At 39.6% G+C, this 14,160-nt stretch overlaps 1 protein-coding gene across 2 annotated transcripts in view; it reads right to left on the bottom strand.

The window, feature by feature from the left end:
• The window catches only part of EXD2 (exonuclease 3'-5' domain containing 2), a 52,278-nt gene that overhangs the window by 24,034 nt on the left and 14,084 nt on the right, over nt 1–14,160 (bottom strand). The window lies entirely within an intron of this gene.

Below are 14,160 nucleotides of genomic sequence, written 5' to 3' on the forward strand. Positions count from 1 at the left end.
GACATCCTTAACTTCCCAAAGGAAGCGGCTGACCAAATTTTGGTTCAAATAGAAGGATGAGCCTATGCTAACAAATGCAATGGACTCTGAAGCAGCAACCTAAACAAATGTGAGCCTGAAATGTGAGCAGTCCAGAAAGAGTGACACAGAGGAGAGCTGGCTGAGTCATGTGAAATGTGCTGGTTTTAAAAGTCTAAGTGAAGGGGCGCCTGGGTGGCTCAGTCGTTAAGCGTCTGCCTTCGGCTCAGGTCACGATCCCAGGGTCCTGGGATCGAGCCCCGCATCGGGCTCCCTGCTCGGCAGGAAGCCTGCTTCTCCCTCTCCCACTCCCCCTGCTGTGTTCCTTCTCTTGCTTTGTCTCTCTCTGTCAAATAAATAAATAAAATTCTTTTAAAAAATTTAAAAAATTTAAAAATAAAAGTCTAAGTGAAAAAAGGCTAAGGAGTAGAGTGCCAAATGATAAATACATACTTTTCATTATCCAGACTCTCAAACATGCGCGCTAGGAATGCTACTCATTTACCATGTCGTTACTGCCTCAAGATCCAATATTTGACAACAGGTAGAAAATACAGTACTATAAGTAAGTGGTACCTGCCAATAAAATAAATCCTGGTAGCACAAAATGCTTTCTCAGCATTTTATGATCACAAATGGTGTTCACTAAGGAAAAAAAAGGTATATTGAGCATAAGCTAGGATCCTTATATCTTGAGAAGAAAATCACTTCATATATTAACTGATTTAGTTTTAGGGCGCTTGGGTGGCTCAGTTGGTTAAGCATCTTCAGCTCAGGTCATGATGCCAGGGTCCTGAGATCAAGTCCCACATGGGGCTCCCTGCTCAGTGGGGAGCCTGCTTCTCCCTCTCCTCCCTGATCGTGCTCTCTCTCGCTATCTCTGTCGCTATCTCTCTCTCAAACTGACTTAATCTTTTTGAGGTAACAGGTAAGTTGGAGAAAAAAGCTGAAAGCTAAGAAATTATTCCCAGAAAAATTTACTTGCAAAGTTCACATTAATGAAAGATCCTCTAAAGCTATCCCACGGAACCCAAGTTAAACATCCAAGAAATCCCAATCCTCATTTTTCGGGAGAAGAAATTTAGGACCTACATGTGAAGCAGTTTGCCTACACATGCAGGCATAATGACAAAGTGAGGACTAGGACCAAAATTCCCTGATCTAGGGCGCCTGGGTGGCTCAGTTGGTTGAGCAGCTGCCTTCGGCTCAGGTCATGATCCCGGAGTCCTGGGATTGAGTCCCACATTGGGTTCCTGGCTCAGCGGGGAGCCTGCTTCTCCCTCTGACCCTCTCCCCTCTCATGCTGTTTCTCTGTCTCTCTCTCTTTCTCTCAAATAAATAAATAAATAAAATCTTCAAAAAAAAAAAAAATCCCTGATCTAGAAGGGCAGTTCTCAATCGAGATTCATTTGCACCCCTTCCACTACCCCAGGGAATATGGCAACATCTATAGAAATTTTTGGTTGTCACAAGTTGGGGGATGGGGTGCACAAGTATCTAACTGGTAGAGGTCAGACTGCCAATAAACATCCTACAACGTACGGGATAGCCGCTCACAACGAATCACCTGCCCCAGCTATATACAGTGGGGAACCCCACTCTGGGCAGTGTGGTGCTCTCACTACCACGGATCATCATGCCAGGCCCTGTGCCACGCGCCACTGTGGCTATAAACTTACGCAAGAGATGGAATGTGACTCAGGGATTACAGCCTTATTGGTAGAGTACAATACACACAAGCTCACACCATCAGAAATGACACGGTAAATACCAAAGGAGTGGTTCAAACAAAGTGTTACAAGTAACCTGAGGTAGGATATTTCATAGCTGAGATGACCAAAACCACAGAGAGGAGATAGTCACAGAGCTGCTGTTAGAAACAAAACTCAGAGAGCCCTCGTCTTTGACTTCTACTTTACGAACTCATAAAAAAATGTCTGGGACATACATACATATATAAATATGTATTTATATATTATAAACATGTAGTACTATTTGTAGTACTATGTTAACATGTTATAGACATTATTAAACATACACAAAAGTAAAAACTTTTAATGAATGATGCCATCAAAAATCATAGACAAAATTTCTAACACTTTTTCCGTATTTCAGTGATTCACTTAGACAGCGATGATTTAGAATCTCCTTTCTGAGGGCCAGTGGATCATCCATTTTGGCTTCAGGAAGTCTAGAGCTGATAAAACTTTCTGGAAAAGCCCACAATTCTTTAAATGACCCCACGATGGCAGCAGAGAGTAAAGAATGATTTGGGACCATCTTCTGGGCTTTGAACAGATTAATGAGCAACCTTAGTCTATAGAATTTATGGTATCAGTTAAATTTAGACCATGTCTTTGAGATACAAATGAGCTTGTCCTTTTCAAGTGACAGAATAAAGGCTTAATAAGCCTGGCAAGTAATAATAAGAGGATGAGAAAAAAAAAAATAGGAGGATGGAAAGAGAACAGGAGACAAATCAGAGATGCTGAGAGAAGCCAGAGCACCTAAGTCCTTAAGTACAGATAAGTAATTAAGACACGTCGGTTTTATGCAAAGCAATGAAAGGGTTTTAAGCAGAGGACTGACATGGTCTGACTTTCATTTTTAAAAGTTCACTCTGGTTACTAAATGGAGGAGGGATTGTAGGTGCACAGGGGTCCAAGCAGGGAGGACAGTCAGGAAGGTTCTACACAGGTCCAGATGAGAGTCACGTGAGGCTTGGGCTAGGGAGGAAGCAGAGAAGATGTAGAGAACTAGATGGAAGCTATGTCTGTTTTGGAGATAGCACTAGGTACTATTACTAGAAAGGGGTTAATGGTAAGGAAATGGAAATAGACCTCCAGTAGGCCTGAAGCCTGGGCCTGCAGAACAATGCTCTTCGGAAAATAACCTTCACTTCATTCAATCTTTGTTGCACCAGTTATTTGCACCTGTTGATCAAGGATATCTGTAGCCAGAGACTCTAGAAAATATCAGGCAGGAGACAGGGGCCAGAAAGATATTTAACACCTCCATCCCCACCTTCCCAAGAGAAAGGCATGTTTTACCTTCTAAACACAGCAGAAACCTCATTCTGTACAAGTGATTTATGCATAATTGTACATTACCATGGGTAATTCAGCGGGGTCTGGAAACCCATACCTCTACCTCTATCTGGTAGCATGCTGTGTTATTTCCTGTTTCTGCAACTACTTCTCTGAATTTCTATATATTTTGCCATTGAAGAAACCCAGCATTCCATAACCGCCTGTTGGTGTCTTTTTTTTTTCCTTTTTCTTTTTTTCTTTTAAGATTTTGTTTAGTTATTTGAGAGAGAGAGGGAGAGAGAGAGTACCAGCGGGTAGGGACAGAGAGAGAGGGAGAAGTAGGCTCCCCGCCGAGCAGGGAGCCCCACATGGGGCTCAATCCCAGGATCCTGGAATGATGACCTGAGCCGAAGGCAGACGCTTAACTGAGGCACCCAGGTGCCCATGTGTCTGACTTTAAATCTTATCATTTCTGTTAGTTAGCCCTTTGGGGGTTGGATGTTTCCCTGATGTTCATCTTAAAGGTGGAGAAGACTAAGGATAATACAGATTTAGGAAGAAAACTCAAGAGTTCTTTTAGGAACGTGTTAAGTTTGAGATGACTATTAGACACTGAAGGGAAGACATCAAGTAGGTAGGTGGATCTAAAAGGCTGGAGTTCTAATTTTGAGAGTCATCAGCGTATCAATGATATTTAAAGCTATAAAACAGATGAGCTCACTTAAGAGAAGAATGTAGATAGAGAACATAAATTCGTGGTCCATGGACACATCTGCTGATCCACAGACACATTTAATATTATTGTTTTAGTCTCCACGTATTTAAAAACCTGCACCAAAATTTAAAAATGAGTGAAGTTCACATGTTTAAAAAATTTATATTCCAAGTTTCTCTGAAAGAACTGGACAACCTGGCAACACTGGGCTTGACCTATATGGCAGCTTCCTCATTTTTTTAAGGCATGAATTCTTTAATTCACCATAATGTCTTCTCAACACTGAAGCCTGCCACCCTCCCCACCACCCCAACCACCACCACCCCTCCCCACCCCTGCTTGAGATCATGACCTGAGCCAAAGTGGGACCCTTAAACTAACTGAGCCTCCCAGGCACCCCACCACTGTTTTTCTAATAGAAAGAAATATTTCTCAGGATCCATGTCTCTATTAAAGCTAGGAAAATAAAAGATCATAGAGGCCTTGTATTTAAAGAAAAAAGGGAGGGAGCATATTTCTTTATGAAGTTTAAGAATATCTCTATATGCTCAAAAAATGCAAACAATCACTCCACATCTTCATTTACATTTCCCATCTGGAACTTGTAGGCATGAGTTTGCAATCCCTGGGGTAGACAGAGAAGAGACCAAGCCTGAGCCACCTCAGTATTTAGATGTGAAGTAAAAGAGAGATCAGAAGACAAAAAAGAGTAAAGAACAGTATGATAGAAGGCAGGAGAGTGTGAAGACATGAAAACCAAGAAGAATGTCTTATGTAGGAACTATGCAGATGCTTTTGAGAGCTAGAATAGCACGAGTCCACATAAGTGTCTGCTGGATTGAAAACAAGAAAGCCATCAACTTGATCAATTCCAGTAGGGTAGTCTAGTAGGTCAGATTAAAGTAGTTTGAAGAACTAATAGAGAATAGCAAATTATACCCAATCAAGTAGAAGAAAAAAATGAGAGAGCAGATACCAGTGAAATAGAACACACACATACAATAACGAAGATCAACAAAGTGAGTAGTTGGTTTTCTGAAAAGACTAATAAAATTGATAAGCCCATAGAAGGAGTAATCAAGAAAAAGAGAGAAGCACAAATAAGTGATGTCAAGAATGAAAAGGGAGGACGCCTGGGTGGCTCGGTCAGTTAAGTGCCTGCCTTCAGCTCAGGTCATGATCTCAGGATCCTGGGATCAAGTCCTGCATCAGGCTCCCTGCTCAGCGGGGAGCCTGCTTCTCCCTCCACTCATGTGCTCTCTCTCTCTCATATTAAAAAAAAAAAAGGGTGGTGCCTGGGTGGCTCAGTCGTTAAGCATCTGCCTTCGGCTCAGGTCATGTTCCCAGGGTCCTGGGATCGAGCCCCATGTCCGGTTCCCTGCTCCACAGGGAGCCTGCTTCCCCCTCTCCCTTTGCCTCTCCCCCTGCTTGTGCTCTTTCTTGCTATCTCTGTCACTATCTGTCTCTAGCAAATAAATAAATAAAATCTTTAAAAAAAAAAAAAACAAGTATATGCCCATAATTTTAAAATTTGAAAGCAGCTTTCGATGAAAAATATAATTTACCAAAACAGACATGAAGATGGGGTGCCTGGCTGGTTCAGTCAGAATAGCATGCCACTCGTGATCTCAGGGTCAGGAGTTCAAGCTCCATGCTGGGTGTAGAGATTACTTACTTATAACTAAATTAAAAAAAAAAAATTTTTTTAAAAGGCATGAAGAAATAGAAAATCTGACTAACTCCAAAACTATTAAAGAAATGATATCCATAATTCAAATACTTCCCTAAAAAACCAAAAACAAAAAAACTCCAGATGGCTTCCCCAGCAGATTCTAGTCAAATATTTAAGAAAAAAAGAATGGCAATCTTATACAAACTCTTCCAGAGAATGCAAAAATAAGGAAAGCCTTAACTTTTTCTATGAGACCAGCATGACTTCTTATCAAAATCAGACAGGGTCATTTCTAGAAAAAAAAAATTACAAGCCAGTATCACTCATGAACATAGTTGTAAAACAAAAAATCCGGAACGCCTGGGTGGCTCAGTCGTTAAGTGTCTGCCTTCGGCTCAGGTCATGATCCCAGGGTCCTGGGATCAAGCCCCGCATCGGGCTCCCTGCTCCGCGGGAAGCCTGATTCTCCCTCTCCCATTCCCCCTGCTTGTGTTCCCTCTCTCGCTGTATCTCTGTCAAATAAATATATATAAAAAAATAAATAAAACAAAAAATCCTCTAAAAAGCATTAGCAAAATGAATTCAACAATGTATAAAAAGAATAAGACATCATGACCAAGTTGAATTTACTCCAGAAATTAAAAAATCAATGTATTTCACCATTACCACAGAATAAAGAAGAAAAACTTCATAGTCAGCTCAAGACACAGAAAAGGGCGCCTGGGTAGCTCAGTTGGTTATGCATCAGACTCTTGATTTCAGCTCAGGTCACGATCTCAGGGTTGTGAAATCGAGCCCTGCATCAGGCTCTGCACTGAGCAGGTAGCCTGCTTGAGGATTCTCTCTCTCCCTCTGCCCCTTCCCCCTTAAAAAATTGTTTAAAAAAAATAATAAAAAAAAGAAATGCAGAAAAAGCACTTGATAAAATTCAACAATTATTCATAATAATAATAATTTTAAAAACCCTCCTAACAAACAAAGAATAGAATGCAATGTATTTAGGGGCCCCTGGGTGGCTCAGTTGTTAAGCGTCTGCCTTCGGCTCAGGTCATGATCCCAGGGTCCTGGGATTGAGCCCCACATTGGGCTCCCTGCTCAGCAGGGAACCTGCTTCTCCCTCTCTCACTCCCCTTGCTTGTGTTCCTTCTCTCACTTTGTCTCTCTGTCAAATAAATAAATAAAATCTTTAACAACAACAACAACAAATCTTTAACAACAACAAAAAAAGAATGCGATGTATTTAATCTGGTAAAGAGATCTATAAACAAACCTATGGCAGATATCATATTCAATATGAAAATGTTGAAAGCTGTCATTGTGAGATAGGCAATGAGTCAAGGATACCTACTATCACCACTTCTACTAAGCACGACACTGTGATCCTAGTCACTATGGTAAGATAGGAAAAGAAACAAAAAGTGTAAGGACTGGAAAGAAATAAAATCATCATTTCTCAAATGATGTAACAGTGTACACAGAAATCCAAAGAATCTACAAGTGAGTAATTTGAATTAATGAGTTTAGTAAGGTTCCTTAACAAAAGAGAAATATATAAAAATCAACTGCATTTCTTTATACCAGAAACACAAAAAATTTTAAAGATTTCATTTATAATAGAATTTTTTTTTTAAAGATTTTATTTATTTATTTGACAGAGAGAGACACAATGAGAGAGGGAACACAAACAGGGGGAGTGGGAGAAGGAGAAGCAGGCTTCCCTCTGACCAGGGAGCCCGATGCAGGGCTCGATCCCAGGACCCTGGGATCATGACCTGAGCCGAAGGCAGACACTTAACGACCGAGCCACCCAGGTGCCCCTACAATAGAATTTTTTAAATCACAGAAAACTATAAATAGATTTTTAGGAGAAATTAAAGATCTAAATAAATATTCTTAGATTAGAAAACTCAATATTATAAAAAGTTACTCCCCACAAACTGATCTATTGATGCAATACAATTTCAATCAAAATATAAAAAAAAAAATTCTGTAGAACCTGAAAAGCAAAAATAAATAAATAAGGAAATGTAAAGGACCAAGACTAAGATATTCTGGAAAAAGAACAAGATGGCAAGAACTGCTGTCCCAGATATCAAGAGTCATCATAAAACAATAGTAACTAAGATAGTTTGTAATCATAGGTGCAAGAATAGAAAAACAGACTACTAGAGAGCCCAGAAACGGATTTTATATACAGACACTTGTTTTGTGGTAAAGTGGCATTGCTGAGCAGTGAAGAAAGGTTTATCTTCTCAATTCATGGTACTAGAACAACTGGATATCCATATGGGGAAAAAATGAAACTTGACTCTAACACACACACACACACACACACACACACGCATGCACGGACACACATCAATTTCAGGTGAACTGTAAATCTAAATGTGCAAGGTTAAAACCACAAAACTCCAAGAAAATAATACAGAAGAATATCTTTATGACTAAGAGTAGGACAAGACTTCTTATATACCATATAGAGCTTCTGATTATCAAAAGAGAACATTAAAAGAATGTAAAGATGGGGTCGCCTGCAGCAAAGGAAACAGTCAACAAAACCAAAAGACAACCGACAGAATGGGAGAAGATATTTGTAAATGACATATAAGATAAAGGGCTAGTATCCAAAATCTATAAAGAACTTATCAAACTCAACACCCAAGGAACAAATAATCCAGTCAAGAAATGGGCAGAAGACATAAACAGGCATTTCTGCAAAGAAGACATCCAAATGGCCAAGAGACACATGAAAAAATGCTCCACATCACTCGACATCAGGGAAATACAAATCAAAACCACAATGAGATACCACCTCACACCAGTCAGAATGGCTAAAATTAACAAGTCAGGAAACGACAGATGTTGGCAAGGATGCAGAGAAAGGGGAACCCTCCTACACTGTTGGTGGGAATGCAAGCTGGTGCAGCCACTCTGGAAAACAGGATGGAGGTTCCTCAAAAAGTTGAAAATAGAGCTACCCTACCACCCAGCAATTGCACTACTGGGTATTTACCCCAAAGATACAAATGTAGTAATCCGAAGGGGCAGGTGCACCCCAATGTTTATAGCAGCAATGTCCACAATAGCCAAACTATGGAAAGAACCTAGATGTCCATTAACAGATGAATGGATAAAGAAGATGTGGTATATATATATATATATATATATATATATATATACACACACACACACACACAATGGAATACTATGCAGCCATCAAAAAATGAAATCTTGCCATTTGCAATGATGTGGATGGAACTAGAGGGTATTATGCTAAGCAAAATAAGTCAATCAGAGAAAGACAATTATCATATGATCTCACTGATATGAGGAATTTGAGAAGCAAGACAGAGGATCATATGGGAAGGGAGGGAAAAATGATACAAGATGAAACCAGAGAGGGAGACAAACCAGAGACTCTTAACCTCAGGAAACAAACTGAGGGCTGCTGGAGTGGAGGGGGGTGGGAGAGATGGGGAGGCTGGGTGATGGACATTAGGAAGGGTATGTGCTGTGATGAGTGCTGTGAATTGTGTAAGACTGATAAAATCACAAGACCGTACCCCTGAAAAAATAATACATTATATGTTAATAAGATGGGGTGCTTGGCTGGCTCAGTCAGTAGAGCATGCAACTCTTGATCTTGGGGTTGTGAGTTTGAGCCCCATGTTGGGTGTAGAGATTACCTAAAAATAAAATCTTAAAAAAAAAATAATGTAAAGGCAATTCACAGAATGGGAGCAAACATTTAAGGAATACATTTAACTCACAAAGGATTCATAGCCAGAATATATAAAGAAATCCTATAAATCAGTAAGAAAAAGACAATTCAAAGACTTTAAGGGGCAAGACACTTGAACAGGTACTCCATAAAAGAAGATATCTAAAAGATCCAGAAAATGTAAAAAGGTGCTCAATCAAAAAATAAAATAAATAAAAACTTTTTAGCACAATGAAGGAAACAATCAACAAAACTAAAAGGCAACCGAGAAGATATCTGCAAGTGACATATCTGAAAAAGGGTTAGTATCTGAAATATATAAAGAACTTCTAAAACTCAACACCCAAAAAATGAATAATCCAATTAAAAAATGGGCAGAAGACATGAATAGATATTCTTCCAAAGAAGACATCCAGATGGCCAATAGACACATGAAAAGATGATCAACATCACTCATCATCAGGGAAATGCAAATCAAAACTACAATGAGATACCACCTCACACCTGTCAGAATGGCTAATATCAACAACACCAGAAACGAGGTGTTGGTGAGGATGTGGAGAAAGGGGAACCCTCTTGCACTGTGGATGGGAATACAAACTGGTGTAGCCATTCTGGAATACAGTATGGAGGTTCCTCAAAAAGTTAAAAACAGAACTACCCTATGATCCAGCAATTACAATACTCAAAGAATACAAAAATACTAATCCAAAGGGATACATGCAGTCCAATGTTTAAGCAGCATTATCTACAATAACCAAATTATGGAAACAGCCCAAGGGTCCAATGACTGATGAATGGATAAAGAAGATGTGGTATATATACACAGAGGAATATTACTCAGCCATAAAAAAGAACAAAGTCTTGCCATTTCCAACAATATTGATGGAGCTAAGCAAAATAAGTCAGTCAGAGAAAGACAAATAGCATATGATTTCACTCATGTGTAGTTTAAGAAACAACACAAAGGGGGAAAGAAAAAGAGAGAGAGAGGCAAACCAAGAAATAGACTCTTAACTATACAGAATCAAATGGTTACCAGGGAGGTAGGTTGGGGATGGGTTAAACAGGTGATAAGTATTAACAAGTGCCCTTGTTGTGATGAGCATCGGTGTTGCATGGAAGTGTTAAATCACTGTATTATATTCCTAAAACTAGTATTACACTGTATGTTAACTAACTGGAGTTTAAATAAAAACTCCAAAAAAAATTTTTTTAATGCAAAATGGTATAATTAAGTAAATATATTGGATTTAAAAAAACCTTTTTATTTATTTTTTTTTTTTAAGATTTTTATTTATTTATTTGACAGAGAGACAGCAAGAGAGGGAACACAAGCAGGGGGGGTGAGGGAGGGGGAGAAGCAGGCTTCCCGCTGAGCAGAGAGCCTGATGCAGGGCTCGATCCCAGGACCCTGGGATCATGACCTGAGCCGAAGGCAGACGCTTAACGCCTGAGCCACCCAGGTGCCCCCCCAAAAAAATCTTTTTAAAAAGAGGCTTAACCTCACTAGTAATCAGGAATGTGAAAATTAAAACCATAATGAAATATTACTACACACCCATGGGAATGGTTAATATTTAAAAATCTGACAGTACTAAAAAATAAATTAAATTAAAAATAAGTAAAAATCTGACAATACCAAAGGTTGACAAGATATATGACAAAGATAATTTTCATATAGTCTTGGTAAATCAGTAGAACCACTTCTGAAAACAACTGGAACAATGGTTACACTCATACAATACTGATTGGAGGATACATTAGTGAAAACCACCTTGGCAAACAACTTGGCATTATCCATATAGGTTAAACATATACACAATTCCACAATCCAGGACTCCACTCATAGATACATATGCCCAATAATAATGAGTGCATTTGTTCACTGCAACATTCTTTGTAAGTGCTCCCAATCACAAAACCCAAATATCCATCAATATTAGAATAGATGAATAAATTGTGATATTTTCATACAATAGATTACTATATGGCAAAGAATCACAGTCACACACACCATAGGCAAATCTCACAAACATAATGTTGAGCAAAAGAAGACAGATACAGAAGAATACATACTTGACCATTTCATATATATTAAATTTAAAAAGCAGGCATATCCAAATTATAGTGCTTAGGGATACATGCTTGAGTAATAAAAGTATAAAGAAAAACAAGAATGTGAATACTATGAAATCAGGATAATGATAACCCTTGGGGGATAACGATTACAAGGGGTCATAAGGGGAGCTCCTGGGGTATTAGCAATCTTCTATTTCCTGACCTAGTTTCTAGTTACGCAGCTGTTCTGTTCAGATAAATCATTTAGCTATTTTTGTTTCAGGCACTTTTCTTGATATGTTTTATTTCACAAAAAAAGGTTAAGAAAAAAAGACCTAAGGGGCAAGTTAAACAGATGAACTAAATAAAGAAAAAAGGGGACTGTAAAAGAGACCTAAAGAAACTGTGCAGAATGAATCCAGAGGGATGACAATTATGTTAACTATAAAGGAGAGAGGTGCCTGGGTGGCTCAGTCATTAAGCGTCTGCCTTTGGCTTAGGTCATGATCCCAGGGTCCTGGGATCGAGCCCCACATTGGGCTCCCTGCTCAGCAGGGAGTCTGCTTCTCCCTCTCCCTCTGCTCCTCCCCCTGCTTGTACCCTCTCACTCTCTCTCTCTCAAATAAATAAATAAAATCTTTAAAATTATAGGGGGGTATATATATATATATGCTATCCTACATGTCTGGTAATGTAGGATATATTGTAAGAGATTACCAGACATGTAGGATAGCATAAAAAGTTGAGAATACAGCTGATCAAATTCCAGCAAGAAAGAAGGAACACGATGAGGAAGATGAGAAGGAAAAGGAGGAGGAAAGGGGGGAAGAGGAGGAGAAGAACAAACAAGGTAAAGATAATATTCAAAGAGAATTTAAAAATTCAAAGAAGATACCAATCCTCATTTCCAGCTCTCTCTCTGAATCCCAAGCTGGAAATACAGAGAGAATACCTAGCCTCATCACAGTGAATCTTTAGAACCACAAACTCAAAGTGAAGATCTTAGAAGGAGCTACAGAAAGTTAGATTACTATGAGGAATCAACATTTAGACTGACAGTTAACAGCAACAATGGAAGCCAGAAGACAATGGAATACTGTCTTGAGAATGATGATTAATTGCCAAGCTAGAGTTTTCTATCCAGTGAAAGTATCTTTTCAGATCAAGAGTAAAATACAGACACTTTCCAAACAATAACAATGACAATAAGTTTAATGAGCCCTCAAGAAATAAACTTCTAGGGGCTTCTGGGAGGCTTGCTCGATTGAGTGACTGACTCTTGATTTTGGCTCAGGTCATGATCTCAAGGTCGTGAGATGGAGCCCCATAATGGGGCATGGAGACATGCTGGGTGTGGAGCCTGCTTAAGATTCTCTCTCTCCCTGTCCCTCTGCACCACCCTCCAAATGGCTCTCAAGCTCTCTCTCTCTCTCCCTCAAAAAAAGGAAGGAAGGAAGGAAGGAAGGAAGGAAGGAAGGAAGGAAGGAAGGAAGGAAGGAAGGAAGGAAGAAAAACAAACTTCTAAAGGATAACCTTGAAGAAAATTATCCCAAAAGGAAGGTCTGAGAGATAAAGGGAAAATGAGCAGATAAAAAGGTAAACGCTTCAGTAAATCCAAACACTCACTGTGTTCAAAGGAGCAAAAACCATAGCTAAACAAACACAAAAAGTGGGGACGCCTGGGTGGCTCAGTCGGTTAAGCGTCTGCCTTCGGCTCAGGTCATGATCCCAGGGTCCTGGGATGGAGCCCCGAGTCAGGCTCCCAGCTTAGCAGGGAGCCTGCTTCTCCCTCTGCCTGCTTCCCCCTGCTTGTGCTCTCTCTCTCTCTCTCTGACCAATAAAATAAATAAAAATCTAAAAAAAAAACAAAAAGTGAATAAAAGAGGAAGGGAAATAGAAATGGAAGAATGGAGGGGCGCCTGGGTGGGGCAGTTGGTTAAGTGTCCAACTCTTGAGTTCAGCTCAGGTCATGATCTCAGGTTTGTGAGATGGAGCATCAGGCTCTGCGCTAAGTGCAGAGTCGGCTTGGGATTCTCTCTCTCCCTCTCCCTTTGCCCCTCCCCCATCTCTAAAAAAAGAAAGAAAGAAATGGAAGAATGGAGAGAACAAGGAATGAATGATTTTCTTCCTAAAGCTTTTCTGCAGCCATAATCAGGGAAATGCAATCACACCTGAAGGAGATGTGGCCTCCAGCAGGCATTCAATACTCACCCAAAACCAAAATAAAGTAGGTTTGGGATTACTTGCCACTTTAACTTATCCATGCCATGGATAACTTTAACTTATCCAACTATCCATGATAGTAATTAAAGAATTACTATCACTAACTATTCACTTCAAACTACCCTGTTGCTGCACTGATACTTCATTTAATTAGAAAATCAAGGTGTTTGGCAAAAGTGAATTTTCCTCGTCTACTAAAGCTCACTATTTAGCAATGGCTTCTTCTATTATTGTTGGTATAAATATTTCTAAAATGATATAATTTCTTATATAGAATACACCAAAAGTATCCAATCCTTTCCTGACTGCCCAAGGTCATTGGCAGAAACAACTACTATTATTGCTGATACAATGAAATAGCCTCCAATACCCAAGGTATGAGGTCTTGTGTGACTACTAAGCCTTGCCCACGCTGCCACGTGTACCCTTGATCATCACTGCCCTGGCATCTGCTAGGCCTCCCACCCTGCTCTGACCTGATTTTGTGGCAGCTTTTCTGCTTAGAGCCTCTTCTGATTCCAGGTCCTGGCTCTAGGCCATATCCTAAATATCCAGAAGAAATACATCAGAGAATCTTGGCAAGGCATTCTACTGAATTAGTAACAAATGATAACTATGATTTATTTATACTTTTATAATATCTTCTGTTTCAAGGAGATTAAAGTTCACTCTGTGAATCAGGATGACAGAGGAATAGATGCACCATATGATCCTCATCCCA

This window comes from Mirounga leonina, unplaced genomic scaffold, assembly GCF_011800145.1.
Source record: "Mirounga leonina isolate KUSES-001 unplaced genomic scaffold, KU_Mleo_1.0 Mir_82, whole genome shotgun sequence".
Lineage (NCBI taxonomy): Eukaryota > Metazoa > Chordata > Mammalia > Carnivora > Phocidae > Mirounga > Mirounga leonina.